General features: G+C 33.3%; 1 protein-coding gene across 2 annotated transcripts in view; it reads right to left on the minus strand.

The window, feature by feature from the left end:
• LOC114334656 (dual oxidase maturation factor 1) overlaps positions 1 to 22,766 on the minus strand; it is a 436,984-nt gene that overhangs the window by 242,002 nt on the left and 172,216 nt on the right. The window contains exon 1 of one of the 2 annotated variants that reach the window (XM_028284748.1): positions 3,998 to 4,291. The exons of the other annotated variant lie outside the window; for it this stretch is intronic. The gene's annotated coding sequence lies outside the window, so the exon portion shown is untranslated. Of the gene's footprint in view, positions 1 to 3,997; positions 4,292 to 22,766 lie in introns of those variants that run through there. 2 annotated transcript variants of the gene reach the window in all.

Below are 22,766 nucleotides of genomic sequence, written 5' to 3' on the forward strand. Positions count from 1 at the left end.
TTTTGATGTAATGTCAAGAAAAATATAAAAATGGAATGTCAGTCAAGTTCAAGTAAAAGCTTTTGTAGGTATTGTCCTGTAATTGAGAATGAAATTATAATTGTTGATATATAAGACGTTTGTTAAAAAAATATTGTATGATATACATGTTAAAAAGTACATTTTTAAGGCACTCATGTGAATTGCAGAATTCGCTTCGCTCATTCTGCAAACTTTCACATACGTGCCTTAAAATTGTACTTTTAACACTTATATCATAAAGAACTATTAACATTAAAAATGTATAAACATTTTCAATTTTTAATTTATTTACTCTATTTGGAGTACTTAGTAGGAAACCTCGTTGGAGCTTTTACCACGCTAAGCAGATAAGATGTGAATTATACATTGTAAAATTCCCTTATCTTCCTATAGTCTTGGCATCCATATGGCTTGTATTTTTAGAAGCCTCGGAAGTTGTTACCGGAGAAGATTCCTACCAGAGAAGGTTCCTACTGTTTTCAATCTGATGGGATGTAGAATAATATTTTTTCCACCTACCTCTACCGAAATTATACTTTTCCGGACCTGATTGTAGGGAGCAAAGTTGTACTTTTCCTCCCTAGGGAGGAAAAGTAAAAGTGACGTCATGGTATTTCATTCATGAAATATAACTTATTGACGCCCTGTACAATATCTATTTTCTATTACGTAAGTATCTATATATTTTAACGTTTATTTATAAAACACCCTGTATTTTGCAGAATGATAAAAAACATTAAATTGTTATTTTGATTTAACAATGTTTACATTAATAATTTGACTTATATTTGACAGTTGACAGTTATATTATACCTACTTGTTAGTTTTAGTTTTAATAAATTTTGTTGGTTAGTTACATAAATAAATTAAGTAAAAATGAAAAAATTACTTGTTATTTGAGGAAGGTGGAAAAACCATATGTATAACATGGGAGTAAAGTGCCTTTTCCTCCCTCGAATGTTTACTGCCCCCCGCTACGCGTCGGGCAGTAAACTTCATTCTCGGGAGGAAAAGTAGCACTTTCCTCCTTTGTTATACAAATAGCTATTTCCACCTACCTCTACCGAAAGTATACTTTTCCGGACCTGATTGTAGGGAGCAAAGTTGTACTTTTCCTCCTTAGGGAGGAAAATATTTCTCCTCCCTAGGGAGGAAAAGTAAAAGTGATGTCATGGTATTTCATTCATGAAATATAACTTATTGACGACCTGTACAATATCTATTTTCTATTACGTAAGTATCTATACATTTAAACGTTTATTTATAAAACACCCTGTATTTTGCAGAATGATAAAAAACAGTAAATTGTTATTTTGATTTAACAATGTTTACATTAATAATTTGACAGTTGACAGTTATATTGTACCTACTTGTTAGTTTTAGTTTTAATAGATTTTGTTGGTTAGGTACATAAATAAACTAAGTAAAAATGAAAAATGACTTGTTATTAATTTGAGGAAGGTGGAAAAACCATATGTATAACATGGGAGTAAAGTGCCTTTTCCTCCCTTGAATGAAACTTCATTCTCGGGAGGAAAAGTAGCACTTTCCTCCCTTGTTATACAAATAGCTATAACGTTGTTTTATGTGCTATTAGATTGAAAACTTAGTCTTTTTTAGATGATTTAATTTCCATGAACTAACTAGAAAACTTAAGTTTTCAGAAAGGGATACAACAAGACCAGGAATACTATGTACATTCTATATAGGTAAATTATGATATATACACCTTGCGTTTTGTGTACATCCGTCAGTCTGAAGCCGAATATGTTACTCTAAAATGTTGACTAAATAGATTTGTATAATATATTTAGTCTTCCTTTTCTTACTTCCTTTTTTTTTGTATAGACATGACTCTGTCTATTTTTGTATGTGCCTCCAGTAGTTGTCGTTTCATAGTTTTCGTGGTCTTCCCACTGATCGTCTTCCTATTGGGCAACCGTCTCTCGCTGTCCTTTGTTGTCATTCGGCTTATGTGGTCATTCTTTTCTACTCGTCTTTTTGTTACCCAGTTAATGTTCCCCACCTTGCTTCTCCGTCGTAGGTATATTTGCTCTTATAATGATGCATTTTGTCTTTTTTTGGGGAAATTAACATGTTAAATGTTTTGGAGGCTATATTAAATTAGTACGGTGTGAATCATCTTCACTTTGAGAGATTAGTATTACATCATCTGCATAGCAGATGAATTTAAGTTATTTTTCCCCTATTTGCTATCCTTTTGTAGTTCTTACTTTTTTTATTATTCCATGCATGATCAGGTTGAATAATAGAGGGCTCAGGAAATCCCCCTGACAGTTAGGGGTACGCTAGTAGATATTTTCGATCGTTTTAATAATTCCTAGAAGTATATCTCTTGCGTACCTACCATAAATGGATAACATTATTTAAATTGGCCCTGTCGAATACACAAAAGTATAAGTAAAAGTTCACGAAGTATAAACTATGGTGGTTTGATATATTCTAATGATTTTTGTTAAACTCGCCTCATCATAAATATAGCGTCAGCGTCAGTGCATGATCTTCTTGACGTAAAAACTTGTTGTTCTTCTGCTAAATAATTTCATCCAGTTTGTTTGTTATCACTTTGGTTATTAATTTTAATGTTGTGTCTAATAAAATAATTCCTCTGTGACTCTCCGGGTCCGATTTGTCTCCCTTTTTGAAGAGAGGTATTAAGATGATTGATCTCCATTCTTGTGGTATTCTGTTTTGTGTAGTATTATATTTTGGATTAGTTTTAATAATTGTTTGGTCAGATCTTGTCCCCTCTACATTAGGAGATCATGCGATATTCTGTCCTCTCCTGGTAATTTTTTATTTTTTAATTTCCTTAATGCTTCCTGGACCACTACCTCCTCAATGTGTCTTTCTTCGTTTGTCGTCACTTCGGGTGTTGGTGGTTCATTATCGTGACCTTTAGTAAATAGAGATCGAAAGTGGTCTCCCCATATTTTCTTTTAAATGTGTTTCGTTTTTACTAGTTTGTTCATCTCTTTTCTTTGTCCTCTCCATATTTCTTTTTGTGTTCCGTATAAATCGTGTTTAATATGTTTTGAGAAGATCTGTCAGCGTTCCCTTTTATTTGTCTGACTAAATTACTCGTTTCTGAAGGGTTTATAGTGGTTGGATGCCTGATGTGTTTGTTTTGTTCTGCATTGTAAAAAGACTTTCTTCTTTTCTTCACATTTGATCTTCATTTCCTTTAAGCTATTGGGTTTTATTTTTTGACATGTTAGTATTAGTTACTTTTCTTCCTCCAACTGATACTGTTGCTGCGTTAATTATGTTATCTTTATCGTTATCTAATAATTCATTCTCAGCAACCTTCTTTGATATTCTTTTTATGTACAAGTATTCAGTGAATTCCCTATTTACTCCCTCGACTTTGATTTTTGCTCTATTTTTTGTTTTGTCCCTTCGACTAATCTGTTTAGTGAACTTGATAAATATATGCAAAGTTTATATGTTTGTTTCTCTAATGATGCCATCTATATTATGCACCTATTTCCTAATGTATTTTTTATGCTAAATACAAAACCCAAAAAACATATTCCTGCGTTTATTCTTGTATCTATTAATTTTACTTCTTTATCCCGGGAAAAGTGTTATTTTGGTAGATAAAAACGCAAATGGTACACACACTTTGATGGTAAAAGTACATAGGATTGTTGTTGTTATCCTTTCTTAATAGAGAAGTCATAACAATACAATAAAATAAAACAATAAGGAGAACTCTTTCTTGTTTTAAAGAACTTGAAAATCGTGTATGAACTATCGTCAAGTTCTTAGTTTTCAATCAGCTCTTTAAAAAATCAAAACGTTAAATAACAATAAATTATTTACAAATGTTTTGGACTGAGACGTCTTATCAGAAGGCCTAAAGATTAATATATTTCTCTCCTTGTAAATACCTTCCTCAGTATCGACAAATGATTGTTTCTACATTATTAACGTTTAAATATAAACAACTTACCTAATAAACAATCACAATAAAACGAAACATGAACAAAAACTTATCAGTTCTTAAAAACAATGTATTCCAAGACACAAATCAAAAAGTTCAAATTCTTGAACACAACTTAAACAGGGAAGGTTGTAGAATCAGGCCAAGCACACAATACAAGTATGTAATAAGTATTTCACATTCTATCCGCATACATGCACTTCCACGATTCCGCTGACTTTAAACGACGATTAAACGGAGCGTCGTGAAGCACGGAACAGCGTGTTGAAATCACGGAACACAAATGTACAATGAGTGTAGTAGAATAGGAATGATCATATAAAATGATTACCAGTACTTTGCCGGTCGTACAAGGATCTAGGTGACGAAGGTCAGAAAACGAGACAACATTGCCACTCACCATTATAAATCCGCCCGTTCGTTGAGACATTATTAGCAAGAATACTTGAGTTTTTGTTATATGAATTTAATCATAAACAAACCACATTAGACGAGCGGCACACCCAAAAAAACGCTTATTTCTCGAGATATTCGCCACGGTGAGGTGAATGGCTAATTTTAGTCATACTTTACGTTTTTGAGGTTGTTGAAAATGAAAATGAGGTTTATTTACCTCAAAATTTAAATTTTACCTCAAAAATTAAAAAAAATGAAATCACGTTTTTTGGGTTTGTCTCGCTACAACTCTGTTCCATTTTAAAAATTTTTTCTGAATTTATATAGCTTTCACCTTTCTGAAGACAACGGTACCTGTTTCAAGCTTTCAGTCTTATTCTAATCAAAGTTATGAATTTTTTAAAGTAAAAGGTACAGAATTTTGAATTGCAATGTTTAATCGCAAAAGTTCAGTAACGAAATTTGAAATTTAGCTTTTTAAATACATTTATGTTAAAATATAGAGTAGATACAAAGAAGTTTTCTGGAAAGTATTTGATCAAAATGTTTTACAGAAAAAAATGGTGCATCTCTTAATGTCAACGTTATAAATCCCCAAAATAACGCTTATTTTTCGAAATACTGACTGTACAATTGGTGGTGAATGGCTAATTTTGGTTTTACTTTATGTTTCGATAGCGCTGAAAACTAAAAGGAAGTTTATTTTAAATTTTAGGTATTGTCAAAATTGCAATTATACCCTAAAAATAAAAAAATGAAATCACGTTTTTTTCGCGTTCCACTCACTACAACTTTGTTCCGTTTTAATATTTTTCCCAAAGTTTGTGTATTACATATTTCTCACCTTTCTAAAGACAATGATGCCAGTTTCAAGCTTGTAGTCTTATTATAATAAAAGTTATGTATGTTTTAAAGTAAAAGGTGAAGATTTGCACCTGGGAAGGAAAATCTGCACTTTTCATAATTCATATTTTTTTTTATAATAAGACTAAAAGCTTTAAACAGGTACATTGTCTTCAGAAAGGTGAACAATATAGACTGTATAAACTTTAGCAAAAAATATCATAATGGAACAAAGTTGTAGCGAGTTAAACTCAATAAAACGTGATTTCATTATTTTTTATTTTTAGGGTAAAATTGCGATTTTGACAATATTCCCCCACCTAAAATTCAAAATAAATTTCATTTTTGTTTTCAGTACAATTAAAGCATAAAGTAAGACCAAAATTAGCTATTCACCACCCACGGTCGGTATCTCGAAAAATAAGCGTTATTGTGGGGATGTAAATGTCGATATCAAAAGTTGCACCATTTTATCTCTATAAAACATTTTGATCTAAAACTTACCAGAAAACTTCTTTGTACTCTAAATTATAAGGTAAATGTGATTAAAAAGTTAAATTTTCAATTTCGTCACTCAACTTTTGTGATTAAACTTTGAAGTTCGCGAATCTGCACCTTTTATTTTAAAAAATTCATAACCTTTATTAAAATAAGACTGGCATCTTAAAACAGATACCATTATCTTCAGAAAGGGGAGAACCATATACTGTACAGAATTCAGAGAAAAATGTTAAAATCTAACAGAGGTGTAGCGAGGTAAACACAAAAAACGTGATAAAATTCAAAATAGACCTCATTTTCGTTTCCAGCGCCTTCTTTTTAGAGTCTTCAGAGCCGCCTATGGTGTATCCCGAAGCGAACTAATTCTGGCCACCCCCCTAAGCAAAATAATAAAATATTATATAGACAATTTTCTCTTACTCTAGCTATATGTCGCTAATGCTTCCCTACGCATATATTTTATTATTTTGCTTAGTACTTACTTACTTTCCGTGTCCGGACCACCAACAACTTTAAATTCTATATTTCCAATGGTTGGCCACATAGATGGCCCTGTCATTTGCTAAAATTAAGTCTTCTTCTGTGCAGGTCCCTCTCATCTCTGTGCATGACAATAGATGCCGGCTGGTCTGAACCGCGCCACAGTCGCAGATATCGTCCTCCTGGTATCCCCATTTTTTCACAAGCACAACGTGAAACGTCGGTTCTTAGTCTATTTAGCGCTTTCCAAGTCAGATACGGTAAATTGTGTCCAGCAGCCATTTCCTCTGCGGGAGGAAAATATGTTGCGGTAGCTGACGCTTGCCACAGGTGTATTCGGCGCGTCTCTACGCTTCGGGGATGGATCTTGATGTTTTCAGAAAGCTTTTCCGAGATCTTAATCTACTTTAATGAGTTTGGTGGTCATATAAGGAGTGTCATTTAGAGCCACGTCAACATTCTTTGCGTGAGCAGAGTTTGCCCATACTGGTTCTCCAAACTCCGCGGCCGAAAAACATAATGCTAAGGCAGAAGTGCGGAGAGTGTGTGGCTGTTGTCCCCATTTTGTATTAGTTAGCTTGCGGATGATATTATTTCTGGCACTTACGTTCTTCTTGACATCATGACAGTGCTATCGGTAAGACAGAGTTCTATTCAGACCTACGCCGAGGTATTTTGGCGTCTCGTTGTATTCCAGCATCTGACCACGCCATTCCTCCTCCAGCGGCCTTCGGGCATGCTTGTTTCTAAGGTGGAAATCACATACCTGGGTTTTTGTGGGATTGGGTTTCAGACGGTTTTCATCGTAGTATAGAGCTAAGTCTCCCGGGGCAACTGTCAGTTTCACTTCGACTTCATTGAAGGTTCTTCCCTGAGCTGCCACAGCTGTATCATCAACGTAAATAAATTGCCTTGTTTGTTGATGTATGGGTTGGTCGTTGGTGTATGTGTTGTATAGAATATAGTCCATTTTTTTGGTCCCTCCACCGACTGTTCTTGGACTGGAGCGTTACGTAGCAGCGTCTACTCTGGAGGAGACATTTCACTAACCTTGTTAGTCGAAAATCCTTTGTAGTTTCGTAGAGTTTTACGATTATCCGTTGATGGTTACCTGTGTCGGCAGTTAGGTCTATTAACGCTACTCCTGTTATTTCTTTCCGTTCAGACCATCTATATGTTGGGTGAGATTAAGAATTTGACTGCAGCAGCACTTACCGGGTCTGAATCCTGCTTGTTCTGGAATAATATTAGTCTCCACAGATTCAGCGATCCGGTTTAGTATAATTTTTTCAAATGCATTGAAAAGGTGGCACAAAAGAGAGACAGGTCTAAAACTCTTTGTATCCTCCGGATCCTTCCCTGGTTTTAAGAGGGCAACCACTTTAGATTTTGCTTAGTGGGACAACCAGAATTAGTTCGCTTCGGAATACACCACGAGCGGCTCTGAAGACTCTGAAAAGAAGAAACATATGGCAGCCGAGGGTGGTGGCCCCCAAATCGAATTAAATGTAAAGCTCTCTTTCTTTATTTTATTTTACTCATATTTAAGTATTAAGGATGCAGAATTCTGTCGGAATTTTATCTAGATAAGGTGACGTGATGAATTTATATTGTAGATTTTCCCATTGTCCTCTATTTATCGGCCTGTGTGCTTTAAAAATTTGTAAAAAGCTCAAGCAATATATATTGACCAAGGAATCTACATCACGACCTATAGAGAATTTTTTCTTTCCTTAGATATTATTTTGCTTATTCAAAATTAGTTCGCTTCGGGATACACCACAGGCGGCTCTGAAAACTCTGAAAAGAAGAAACATATGTCAGCCGATGGTGGTAGCCCGTGGACCCCGAATCGAACTAAAGCTAAAGCTGTGTTTCCTTATGTTATATATTTGTTGGACATTAGTGTTGGCAGTGTTGGCGTAATGACGTAACCTACGATTGTTTTAACACGTTCGTGCCGTCGTGTACCACATATGTGGTACATGCTGGCTCATCTTAGCAGTATCAATGACCACGGGTCATGTACCACCTTTACATATAGCCGTAACTTGCTTTCTGGGGTTTCTATACAGCCATAACGTTTTCAAATACGATTAAATATAAAGTGCACTTTGTACCACATGCGGTACATGACGGCTGCTAAGATGAGGTGAAGTGAAGTAAATTGTAAAGCTCTAACGATTAATTTCAGTTGGGATATGCTAATTAAGAAGAGATTTAAAAAATGGGACCAAGTTTATTTTTAGCGTTACTGGCTTACTTTTGCTGCTAGAAGCTTTTTTAAAAAACCAAATAAGCTTTTTATAAAACTTTAAAAAAGTTGTAACGTTTTCCCGAAAAGTGCTTCATTTTTTGGTTATTTCACGTTGAAATGTTCGATTTGGAATTTAACGAATAAGAACCCACTTTTCTCGAGCTACAACTCTTCCTCTACTAGATCTACCGACTTCATGAGTGCACAATTTTTTAAAATTTTTTTATAAGCTATATTGTTGCTAAGAACATTTTTTTCAATAAAATACACACTTTTTGTGTTATTTGCGAAAAACCGTCCAAAATTGTTGTTTTTATGTTGAAAAATGAACATATTATTCACTCGCAAATAACTCGAAAAATATTGACGTAGTGAAAAAACTGTATATGGAACAAAAGGTGCTTAGAATTAGTCAGTTTATTCACTTTTGGACTTAATTTTAACGTATATTTTGTCATCCCCGACGACCGACGACGAAATATCAATTTTTTTCTTTGATATAAATCAGCTATGCGTATTCCAAACTTCAAGTCAATCCAAGCGTTTCTTTAAAGGCTGTATGACACTATGCATTTTCTTGTATCATTTCTAATATCGTTTCTGATATGTCAAAAAAATGTATAGTGTCATACACAGATACAAGAAACGATATCAGAAACGATACAAGAATTTGTGTCAGGCACAGATTCTTGTACAATAACTGCGCCAATTTCTGCGCAAAGAGCAAAAACGTAAAACCTGCTGGTAAAACTTCTAAATGTCATAATGGCGGCTGAAAATGAAATCATATGATTTATGTCTTGATGAATTTATTTGTGTTTTGTAGGTATTATTTATAAATATTTTATTGATACTTAGGCCCGGTCTTTTCACCTCCGAATAAATATGTATTAGGAAGTTTATCCAACAGATTACATGTAAATCTGTCAAATAAACCTCCGAATAACTTTTATTCGGAGGTGAAAAGACCGGGCCTTAATATACCGTTTGGTATGGACTACTGTTCTACTAATAACCATATATTTAGAATAACTTTGGGTTTCATATTGCATAATTTTTTAATAGAGGAAAATACAATAGTTCCAATTTGGATCAAACTGAAGATAATTATAATGCAAATATTTTAGCACAAATATCAAAACAAAATAAAAAACACAAATAATCAACAGTCAACGTAAAAATTCTAGTTATTATAACATTAAAATATTTGTTTTTAAAAGTTTATAAATTTTATAAAATCCTTAAAATCAGCTGTAGACGCAGTACTACCATACCAATGTAACGTGACAGGGTGACAAACAAAATTTCGACCAATCACGTGCCGAACTTCATACAGTTTTCGATACAAGAACTTGCATAGTGTCATACAGGGCACAAATGTACGTACAAGAAATGATACAAGAAAATGTATACAAGAAACGATATCAGAAACGATATTAGAAATGATACAAGAAAATGCATAGTGTCATACAGCCTTAAAATACGAAGCAAAAACCGTGAGCAAATGGACTATAACAGGGGTGGCCAAACTGTGGCTCGCGAGCCACATGCGGCTCTTTGAAGGATAATTTGTGGCTCTCAATAAATGTACCAGAATTTATTTTAATTTTTGTGTTTCAAAATGTCTTCAAATACTGACAATAAATAAATATAAAAGACTAAGTATAACATCAGGACTTAGACAAGGAGACCTCTTATCACCATTGCTATTTAATTTGGCTTTAGAATATGTACCTAATAAGTAAAATATCATCTGAGCTGACAGCGAATTGATGATCAAAACTATTGTTGGCTTTTACTGATGATATAGGTGCATTCGCTCATTCTACAAAAGACGTGAGAGAGGTGTTTTCACAACTCGAGGAAGAAATAGGTAGTCTGGGCCTTCGAATAAATGAAGAGAAGACGAAATACATGCTATAGTAACCAAAAATCCAAGACCAAGAGTTAGGCAGAACCAGTGACATGAGAGTATCACTGGGCAGAACATAACAACTATTAATGAGCACAACTTCGTACATGCCAATTATTCGCCCAATTGTTACATATGAAAGTGAAACACGGACTCTACATCAGCGGGAACTAAATAAGTGGCTGATATTTGAAAGGAAAGGCTCTCAGAATGATATTTGGCCTTCAAAGAGATGAATTGACAGGAGAGTGGAAAAGGCGCCGCAAAGCTGAATAAGTGACTGTGTTTTGTGTGGTTTGTATTAAAAACATCATCACACATATCAAAATCAAGTCATGTGGTAAGATCAGAGGAAAACAGAGTGTTTTTCAGAGATGGTAGAAGATCAATAGGTCGTCCCAGAAAAAGATGGAATGTTAATGAATAATTCTGAAATAGTAAAGGCTGCTTGTAGAATTATTTGAATATTTGAAACAACGATGTGAACCATTTTATTTCACTCTAAAATTCGTGAAATCCAAACACTGAGAAAAAAATTTAATACCTTTTTATTGCGGCTCGCGAAAAATTCCAAATTTTTAAAAATGGCTCGGATTATCAAGGAGCTTGGCCACTCCTGGACTATAATAATAATTATATATTTATTTGTTCTCTGATAATATAATCGTTGTTTTTTGTAAATAATTATATTATTCATAATAACTTATCAATATATACTTTCCTGCTGCTGAAAATCTAAGAGCAGAAAATAAGGGTTACCCAGAAGAGTCACAAGGAGACAGAATACCAAATAATATCAGGCAAAGAACAAAAATCAAAGACATAGTAGAACATGTAGCAAGAAAGAAATGGAGATGTGCAGGTCATGTTGCAAGAACACCGGACAACAGCTAGACTAGAAGATTATTGGAATAGCGACCGCGGGCGGACAATCGGATAAACGAAGCAGAGATAGACTCCCAACATTCTGGAGTAACGATGTAAACAGAACTACCGGGAACTGGATAGCTGGTAGCGAAGATAGGGAGACATGGAGAAACTTAGAGGAGGCCTATGAGTGGACAATAACTGTTAGATTATGATGATTATGATACTTTCCTAACACATAAAAAATAGTTTGTAGCTATACCGTATAACGATTCACTAAGCTACAAAAAACTACTACAAAGGAAGGAGGAAAAGGGCGCCTAAAATTATTTGCCCCGGGGCGCCTGAAAGCCTTGGCGCGGCCCTGTAGCCAATTTAAAAAACTAATAAAGTAAAATATTAAAATACGTTGCATACTTTCCCACACATCGGGAACAAAAAAGGTCTTTTTTACTTTGTCGCTAAAGTTGGTCGTTTTCCAGTTATATACAATTTAAGACAAAAAAAAAACGAAAAAGGACGATTTTTAAGGGTCAGAAAACACAGGTAAAAAATAAAAAATTTTAAATAATTTGTAAATTAAAAAGTGCTTAAATTCAAGTACAAGCCTTCTTCCATGAGCTCCCCGTAAAAATCTTTGGCACGTTATATTCTAAAACATTGTTTTTTAGTTGTTAATGAAGCGCTTATGAGAGGACGGGAGATTGGGCTGCATTAGCAACTAAAATAGAATGTTCTAAAATAAAATAAACTCATGTTTCAGTTTTAAATTGTTTATAACTCGAAAACGGTCAAATTTAGAGAAAAATTACAATATACCTTTTTTGTTCCCAATGATCCAAAAAAACTAAAACAATGTCTGCTCGGACCAAAAAATTGATTTTTATATTTTGTTTTAATTTTTTTTTTAATAAATGTAGCAATAACTCAGAAACTACGGCATTTTGGTATAGGGTACATGAAAAATAATCAGTATTTCTTAAGGACTTCAAAACGTAAAACATATATAGGGTTTTCCAATTTTCTTCAGAATATAAAGATTAGCATCAGAGATACGAAAAAAGATTTAAATATAAAATTGTAGGTTATTTAATTCCCAAGAACTTGGATTGTAAAACTTTTTTCTACGGCAAAAATTGAGTGAATAGTAAATGATTTTAATACCGAAAAACATTGATTTTTTCGATATAAAACTAACGCTTTCGATAGCGAATAAATCGAAAACTATTAATTTCATCAAAAAAATGAATAGAATATTTTTTGCTTAAAATGAATTTTTTTATCAACTTTTGCAGTCAAAATATAATAAAAAATTTCCACCTCCGAGATGGGGTGGCAACCACCCCCATGGTAAAAGTGCCTTTCGGCATTATATAGATTTTGATCCTTAGACTATCCACTACTTATTCTCAAATTTTCAAGCAAATCGATCCATTCTGTAAAAATTGCGAGGACAAAAGCTTCGGTTCCTGGACTACAAACACAAACCGTCGGCTTAATATGAATAATGCATAAGTCCAAATTATTCAATTTTAGACTTTTGATGGCAAGTGTTAGCATTATCCAAAAGCTATGTACGGCTCTGATTTATTCTAATATAGTTTACTAGTTTTTGCTAAGATTGTGAAAATTAAATCTTTTTAAGTCTATTATTGTTGAATTCCGCTCTTGTTAGTAGCCAAACCGTTCAAACGTATCGGTTTTTTCTGATGTTTATAGGTACAATAAAAAGTCTATTTATTGTAAACCGGTGAGTACATACAGAGTACAGGTTAAAATGACACACCATATTGTTTGATAATCAAACAAATTGATTACTATAAACGTGAATTTAAATTGTTTAGTTACTTGTGCAATTTTCACATTATATTTAGTTGTATATAAGTGGAGTTCTGCACAGTTCGTTTTTTGTCTCTCCTGTAAAAAATCATGTATTTTTGACTTATGCATTTCTCACAATAGAACGACGAAATTAATTTTCTGTACTTATTGTTCTGAAGTTATTTCTTTGTGGCATTTTTGTAATTTACTATTCTCATTGGGAAATAAGCCACAATTTAACTTGAAAAATCATTTTATTGACGTTTCGACTTTCACGATAACGACACCCGAAGTGAAAGTCGAAACATCAATAATAGCTATTTGTATAACAAGGGAGGAAATTGCTACTTTTCCTCCCGAGAATGCCCGACGCGTAGCGGAAGGCAGTAATCATTCAAGGGAGGAAAAGACACTTTACTCCCATGTTATACATATGGTTTTTCCACCTTTCTCAAATAACAAGTCATTTTTCCATTTATACTTAATTTATTTATGTAACTAACCAACAAGATTTATTAGAACTGAAACTAACAAGTAGGTACAATATAACTGTCAACTGTCAAATATAAGTCAAATTATTAATGTACTTACTTTACTTAATCAGTAGACCCATTAGTACCTTTCGGTGTAGGGCCATTTATAATACAATTCATTAAATTACAATTCAATAAATTACAATATTTTACAATCTTCTGAATTGTCCTAGCTCTTAACGAACTTTCTCCATTCCTTCCTATTGGATTATTAATGTAAACATTGTTAAATCAAAATAACAATTTACTGTTTTTTACCATTCTGCAAAATACAGGGTGTTTTATAAATAAACGTTAAAATGTATAGATACTTACGTAATAGAAAATAGATATTTTACAGGGCGTCAATAAGTTATATTTCATGGATGAAATACCATGACGTCACTTTTACTTTTCCTCCCTATGGAGGAAAAGTACAACTTTGCTCCCTACAATCAGGTCCGGAAAAGTATACTTTCGGTAGAGGTAGGTGGAAAAATCTTTTTCAAGTTAAATAATCGTGGCTTATTTGCCAATTAGAATAATTTTCTTGTCACTATTTTAACCTTTGGGGCCTATAAGTTTGCTCTTTAAACCGATGGTTGATAAGTCTTTATCCGCCTTTAAAAACATTTAAAACGAAAAATCTTGATCAGAATCTAATTATTATTAAAATTTTCTTCTCACTTCTCCGAATTTGTTTCTCTAAACACCATACTAATGTATTGTCATATCATAACTCATGATAATTCTTACTCGTTTTTAATTTCTAATTGACTAGTTTTGATGCGAAATAAGCCAAAATTTTACTAAAAAAATGATTTTTTCTACAAACGTGTTAAAAATGCAACTTTTAGCACTCCATAGGAGCGGTAAAAATGTAAAAACGGGGGAGCACCCGCTGGGTGCTTTAAAATTTTTAAGGCACTGAAAATATTTTTTATATTTCATTTATTAACATTAATATTAACAGTACAACTTGCACAATTTGAAAAAGGTTTTTTAGAAAGTTTTTTAAAATTTAATTTAAACTGTATTATTGCATTTTTAACACGTTTTTAGAAAAAAACTATTAAAATTTGTTAGAATATACAACAATAAAAGTAGATGCTATTCTATAATTGTTATGATTTGCATATTGACAGTATAGGCAATTTTGATTTAATGTCAAGAAAAATATAAAAATGGAATGTCAGTCAAGTTCAAGTAAAAGTTTTTGTAGGTATTGTCCTGTAATTGAGAATGAATAAATTATAATTGTTGATATATAAGAAGTTTGTAGAAAAAATATTGTATAATTTACGTGTTAAAATTACATTTTTAAGGCACTCATGTGAATTGCAGAATTCGCTTAGCTCATTCTGCAAACCTTCACATGCGTGTTTTAAAATTGTATTTTTAACACTTATATCATAAATAACTATTTAATTTCTAAAACGTTTAAAAATATTAAAAATTATATTCCTACTTTTAATAAAGAGGTATTACGTATTAAAAAAATAAACGTATAAACATCTTAGCAACTTTTGATATTGTTGATAACAAGTGACGATGTTCTGCCAATATTAAAGAATAATAGTAAAAAATTCTATGGTATCCAAAAAGAATTAGACCAGGGCATTTGGAACAAAAAATAACAGAATAAATATATTTTTAAATACAGCACATATCGACTTGCAACTATTTGTATTGTAAAGTAAGTTATCAATCGAAGTAGCACAGAAAATGACAATAAATATCGCTCCCATACCACCAGATTGACAACAGGTGGAATACATTCTTTGGTTACAACCTCCCGAGATTTCAAAAATTATGAATCCCGAGATGGATGCCGAGAAAATTAAGATGAGAGGATTTTAAATAATTCACAACTCATCTGCTCAGTGTGGTAAAAGTTCCAACAAGAAAGATTCCTTAATACTCCTACAAAATAATAAATGAATTAAAAATGTATAAACAGTCTCAATTTCTTTGCAACACGAAAATGCAGCAGCTGCATAATACTCTGGTTATATCGGAGAGTGCAGGAAGAGTCTATACTGGTTTCAAAGGTCTTTTTCCCCTCATCAGTAGTGCCATATCCTCTTCTCTCCGATTTCCCCAGGCATCATACTTTGGGCCTTCGAATTGCAAAGAAAGAATTGTCACGGATGAACTAGAGCCATCTACCGAAAAACAAAGTAAGTTATCAATCGAAGTAGCACAGAAAAAAACAATAAATATCGTTCCCATACTATCAGATTGACAACAGGTGGAATATTTTCTTTGGTTACACCTCCTGAGATTTTCAAAATTTATAAATTAAACAGGATGCCGAGAAAATTAAGATCAGAGAATTTTAAATAATTCACAACTCATCTGCTCAGCGTGGTAAAAGTTCCAACAAGAAAGATTCCTTAGTACTCCTACAAAAGAGTAAATGAATTAAAAATGTATAAACATGTGCAATTTCTTTGCAACACGAAAATGCAGCAGCTGCATAATACTCTGGTTAAATCGGAGAGTGCAGGAAGAGTCTATACCGGTTTCGGAGGTCTTTTTCCCGCCATCAGTAGTCCCATATCCTCTACTCTCCGATTTCCCCAGGCATCATACTTTGGGCCTTTCCGAATTGCAAAGAAAAAATGTCATGGATGAACTAGAGCCATCTACCGAAAAACAAAGTAAGTTATCAATCGAAGTAGCACAGAAAACGACAATAAATATCGTTCCCATACCACCAGATTGACAACAGGTGAAATACTTTCTTTGGTTACACCTCCTGAGATTTTCAAAATTTATAAATCAAACATAATGCCGAGGAAATTAAGATAAGAGAAATTTAAATAATTCACAACTCATCTGCTCAGCATGGTAAAAGTTCCAACAAGAAATTACTTAATACTCCTACAAAAGAGTAAGTGAATTAAAAATGTATAAATATTTTCAATTTATTTGCAACATTCGGCAACTCATTGCCAATGAAAATGCAGTAGCTGTATAATACTCTGGTTAAATCGGAGAGTGCAGGAAGAGTCTATACCGGTTTCGGAGGTCTTTTCCCCCTCATCAGTAGTATGGTGGTACTCCACTCTCAGGAACGTCCCATGTTGGATGGGGGTAGTTACTCCCTATGATAGGGGTTGATGAAGTAAACACTACTCGCTGTATACGTATTTATTTACCAACTCTAAGTATAACAGTAAAGAGTTGGTGTGCTGATGGTATAACCATCTGAACGAATGATAATTGATAACAGATCGAATTAGAATTCGTTCAGATGGTTATACCGTAAGCACACCAACTCTTTACTGTTATACTTAGAGTTGGTAAATAAATTCGTATACAGCGAGTAGTGTTTACTTCATCAACCCCTATCATAGGGGTAACTACCCCCAACCAACATGGGACGTTCCTGAGGGTGGAGTACCACCATAGTAGTCCCATATCCTCTTCTCTCCGATTGCCCCAGGCATTATACTTTGGGCCTCATACTATGGGAACGATATTTATTGTCGTTTTCTGTGCTACTTCGATTGATAACTTATTTTGTTTTTCATTAGATGGCTCTAGTTCATCCGTGACATTTCTTTCTTTGCAATTCGGAAAGGCCCAAAGTATGATGCCTGGAGAAATCGAAGAGAAGAGGGTATGGGACTACTGATGAGGGGGAAAAGACCTCCGAAACCGGTATAGACTCTTCCTGCACTCTCCGATTTAACCTGAGTATTATGCAGCTGCTGCATTTTCGTGTTGCAAAGAAATTGAAAATGTTTATACATTTTTAATTCATTTACTCATTTGTAGGAGTACTAAGGAATCTTTCTTGTTGGAACTTTTACTACGCTGAGCAGATGAGTTGTGAATTATTTAAAATTCTCTCATCTTAATTTCCTCGGCATCCTGTTTGATTTATAAATTTTGAAAAACTCAAGGGGTGTAACCAAAGAAAGTATTCCAGTTAGAGGAACTTGTTGTCAATCTGGTGGCATGGGAACGATATTTATTGTCATTTTCTGTGCTAATTCGATTGATAACTTACTTTGTTTTTCGGTAGATGGCTCTATTTCTTCCGTGACATTTCTTTCTTTGCAATTCGGATAGGCTCAAAATATGATGCCTGGGGAAATCGGAGAGAAGAGGATATGGGACTACTGATGAGGGGGAAAAGACCTCCGAAACCGGTATAGACTCTTCCTGCACTCTCCGATTTAACCAGAGCATTATGCAGCTGCTGCATTTTCGTGTTGCAAAGAAATTGAAAATGGTTATACATTTTTTTTTGTATTGTGTTCGGCATGACGCACGTCAGGAAAAAGGTGGACAATAAAAAAATGGGTGGAAATGCATAGTTAGAAATGCATCCAAAAGTGCATGCAATTTTTGGGGTTATGTCAAATTTTATGAAAACATTTGATATTAAGGGGCAAATTTTGTTATTTGGGGGTTTTTGGGGTCGCCGATCACCGATCTGGTATCCAGTGTTACTGCTAATAATAATATAAGGCACGTCGCGGTCGTCTCTAATAAAATTTGATATGGCTCCAAAAATACAATCACTTTTAGATGCATTTTATGGAGTGTAATGCAATTATGCATTTGCATCCATTTTTCTGCTGCAGATTTTTTTACTGTTGCTGAAAGCCGATAGGTGCGGCATTTAAACATCGATTTATTTTTTCCTAAATTCCCTGTCCTAATAACTAGGTAAAATAGTTTTTACAACGACATTCAAACACTGGACTATACTTGTAAATTTTAACTTTTTATCTTTCCAACCATGATTTATATAGCAGGGGAGAAAAGTATGCTAAATTTGGGCCTAAAACCAAAAAAATTTAAGTCAAGTTTTCCATAAAGTGGGGGAACATTTTTTAATTTAATTTTTCATTTCCTACAACCGTTTATCCGATTATAGCGCCATCTATCCATAAAAGTGTCTCGAATAAAAGTCGCTTATTTCTACGCAAAGAATCTAAATCTACAATAAAAATTGGGACCTCGATACTAAAAAACACAGTTTTATTAAAAAAAAAATTAACTAAAGATAAAAAATATCACACGTTAAGTAGCTACCCATAGTGAAACGTGTTTGGTGGCATGAGAGAAAGGTACACACGCGCCAATACATCTATTCAAAAAATTCAAGTTCAACCGGAAAAGTTTTATTCTATTTTTTATCTTGTAGTAGGTATTAATTTTAGTATACCATACGTACGGTTCCAATGGGGTCCAGGATTGGAATTGCTCATTTGAATCTTTATTGTTGTCTTTATCTTCATCTTAAAAAGAAGTTCTCGTTGCGCCCATGGATTTTAGTACTCTTCTAAACGTATAATAATGGGCGAGTTCATCAGATGCAAACGTTGGCAATCAGTTTGCGCTTTATGCTTCTGAACGACTTGCTAACGTCAAACATGTTTGGAAAGCGGTCGCCATTTTTGCAAACATAAAATATTTAAGTTGAACTTTGCAAACGTGTTGAATATTGAAGAAATATGGCGGGAAATTAAATTGTATATATTGTAGAATATATTGATAAGGGTTTTATATATTAAATAAAGGCTACTGAAGACATTCTGCTACGTTATTATCTATTAAATACATTTTCTTTTTTCCTTTAATAAAGAAAATAAATTCAAAAACGTATTTATTGAAGATTTATTGAGAAAATTTATTTTAGGTTACATTCAAACCAAGCAAACAAAATGTCAAATTTTAACCTATCGCTGCCAACAAGTTTAGAATCAAAGCGCAAACATTTGTGAAGGTGTTTGCATCTGGTGAACGCAGTCATTGTTCATCCCATAAAGTTTCAACAGTATTGCTTGTTTTCTTCTTTTTAAGTGGTATTAGCAGTGTATTGTTCTACGAAGAATTCTTTTTTCCGCCTAAATGAGTTATATTATTTTTTGAATTTGTCCTATTAACTTTTCTCTTCCATATTTTTTACGATTAGCCTTTGTCCTATTACCTCCCCAAGTATAATTATTTCATTTTTTTTGTTTTCTTTTTCTTTCCTCTTCCGTCATCAGCTCTCCTTTTTTCATTAACGTCCTTTTCATTCATCGTTTTCTTATTTATATTTAACAATAAAACACTGAAAACGTTTGTTTTCTATACTTCCACAAAATTTATTATAACTAAGTGACTACAGCTGTTTCGGCGGAGTGCCTTTCTCAAGTGATATAGTTTACAATGTGTTTGCCTTTTTAAGTCTTCAACTGAAGAGGTTGAGGAGTGGGGAGCTGTTTGTCTCGAGTTGGTCATTCAGAATTATATCTGTATTTTTCAGTTTATTAATTTCCATAGATTCTAAAAAAGATAGCTTAAGGCCTTTATTTTGGATATGTAGAATTTGAAACTCTTCATTGAAAGAATGATTATGATCTAGAAGGTGAAGTGCGTATGTAGAAGTGTCTGTTTTTCTATTGTTGAATGCCCTTTTGTGTTCTGCTATCCGTTTGTCAAAAGTTCTGCCAGTTTGACCGATGTACGTTTTCGGACAGTCACCACAAGTTAGTTTGTACACACCACTCTGTAGTTGCTTTCTCTTTAGGCTTTTATTGTTCTTAATATATTTGCTTAAGTTGTTGTTAGTTCTGAAAGCTGGTGTTATTCCTTTCTTTTTTATGTATCTGGCTATCTTTGTTGTTATCTTGCCAGTATATGTGAGAGAGCAGAAGGTACTGGGTTCTTTCTGTGGTGGTGGATACACTAATTTCAGGGCTTTCTTATGGAGTTTTTGGTTTAAAATTTTGTTAACTGTTTGTTCGTTATAGCCGTTGTTTACTGCTATTTGTTTAATGATGTTTAGTTCTATCTCGAAGTTATTTTTTGTCATGGGAATTTCTGTCAGTCTATGTATCATGCTATGGTAGGCTGCTAATTTGTGTTGTGTAGGATGGGATGATGAATTGTGTATAGTTGTGTCAGTATGGGTAGGTTTATGATATACGGAGAACTCATGTTTGTTGTGTAGTCTGGAAATCGTTACATCTAGAAAGTTTATGGAGTTATTCTGTTCTGTTTCTATTGTAAACTCAATATTATTATGAAGTGAATTAATATATGATAGAAATTGGTCAAGTTGTCTGTTAGTACCTGTAAAGCATACTAGTATATCATCCACGTATCTCCACCAATATAAGAACTGTTTAAATACGGGATGTTTAGAAATTGTTGTTTCAAGTTGGTTCATAAATATATCTGATAGCAATGGGCTTAGAGGATTACCCATAATAAGTCCTGCACTGTTGTTTGTGTATATTTGATTATTGAATTCAAAATAGTCTTGATTTATGCAAATTTCAAGAAGGTGTAAAATTTCAGATGCAATGATCGGATTTGTACTATTATGGTCTAAAAGATTTTTAACTAAAACAAAAGTTTCTGTAGGAGGAACACTAGGAAAAAGATTTTTTACGTCAAATGAAATTAGTCTGGAGTTGTTGGGCAATTGAAAATGTTGTCTTTTATTAACTAGTTCTAGTGTATTTTTTACGGTGAATTTAGGTGAAAATTTAGTGTACTCTGTAATAATATCTGACAGTTTTTTTGAAAGTTTATATGACGGAGCTGTATAAAAAGAAACTACAGGTCTTATTGGGTGGTCAGGTTTGTGTAGTTTAATAAAAGAGTATGATTTAGGAGGTTGTGGGTTCATAATATTAAGGTATTTCTGTTCTGTTGGATTTAGTATTGATTTTGAATTTTCAATGGCTAGTTTAATTTGTTTTCGGTATTTTTCTGTGGGGTCTTTGTTTAGTTTTATACTGTTTTGGTTAGTTAAAATTCAAATTGAAAATTCAAAATCAATACTAAATCCAACAGAACAGAAATACCTTAATATTATGAACCCACAACCTCCTAAATTATACTCTTTTATTAAACTACACAAACCTGACCACCCAATAAGACCTGTAGTTTCTTTTTATACAGCTCCGTCATATAAACTTTCAAAAAAACTGTCAGATATTATTACAGAATACACTAAATTTTCACCTAAATTCACCGTAAAAAATACACTAGAACTAGTTAATAAAAGACAACATTTTCAATTGCCCAACAACTCCAGACTAATTTCATTTGACGTAAAAAATCTTTTTCCTAGTGTTCCTCCTACAGAAACTTTTGTTTTAGTTAAAAATCTTTTAGACCATAATAGTACAAATCCGATCATTGCATCTGAAATTTTACACCTTCTTGAAATTTGCATAAATCAAGACTATTTTGAATTCAATAATCAAATATACACAAACAACAGTGCAGGACTTATTATGGGTAATCCTCTAAGCCCATTGCTATCAGATATATTTATGAACCAACTTGAAACAACAATTTCTAAACATCCCGTATTTAAACAGTTCTTATATTGGTGGAGATACGTGGATGATATACTAGTATGCTTTACAGGTACTAACAGACAACTTGACCAATTTCTATCATATATTAATTCACTTCATAATAATATTGAGTTTACAATAGAAACAGAACAGAATAACTCCATAAACTTTCTAGATGTAACGATTTCCAGACTACACAACAAACATGAGTTCTCCGTATATCATAAACCTACCCATACTGACACAACTATACACAATTCATCATCCCATCCTACACAACACAAATTAGCAGCCTACCATAGCATGATACATAGACTAACAGAAATTCCCATGACAAAAAATAACTTCGAGATAGAACTAAACATCATTAAACAAATAGCAGTAAACAACGGCTATAACGAACAAACAGTTAACAAAATTTTAAACCAAAAACTCCATAAGAAAGCCCTGAAATTAGTGTATCCACCACCACAGAAAGAACCCAGTACTTTCTGCTCTCTCACATATACTGGCAAGATAACAACAAAGATAGCCAGATACATAAAAAAGAAAGGAATAACACCAGCTTTCAGAACTAACAACAACTTAAGCAAATATATTAAGAACAATAAAAGCCGAAAGAGAAAGCAACTACAGAGTGGTGTGTACAAACTAACTTGTGGTGACTGTCCGAAAACGTACATCGGTCAAACTGGCAGAACTTTTGACAAACGGATAGCAGAACACAAAAGGGCATTCAACAATAGAAAAACAGACACTTCTACATACGCACTTCACCTTCTAGATCATAATCATTCTTTCAATGAAGAGTTTCAAATTCTACATATTCAAAATAAAGGCCTTAAGCTATCTTTTTTAGAATCTA

The sequence above is a fragment of the Diabrotica virgifera genome, chromosome 6, assembly GCF_917563875.1.
Source record: "Diabrotica virgifera virgifera chromosome 6, PGI_DIABVI_V3a".
Lineage (NCBI taxonomy): Eukaryota > Metazoa > Arthropoda > Insecta > Coleoptera > Chrysomelidae > Diabrotica > Diabrotica virgifera.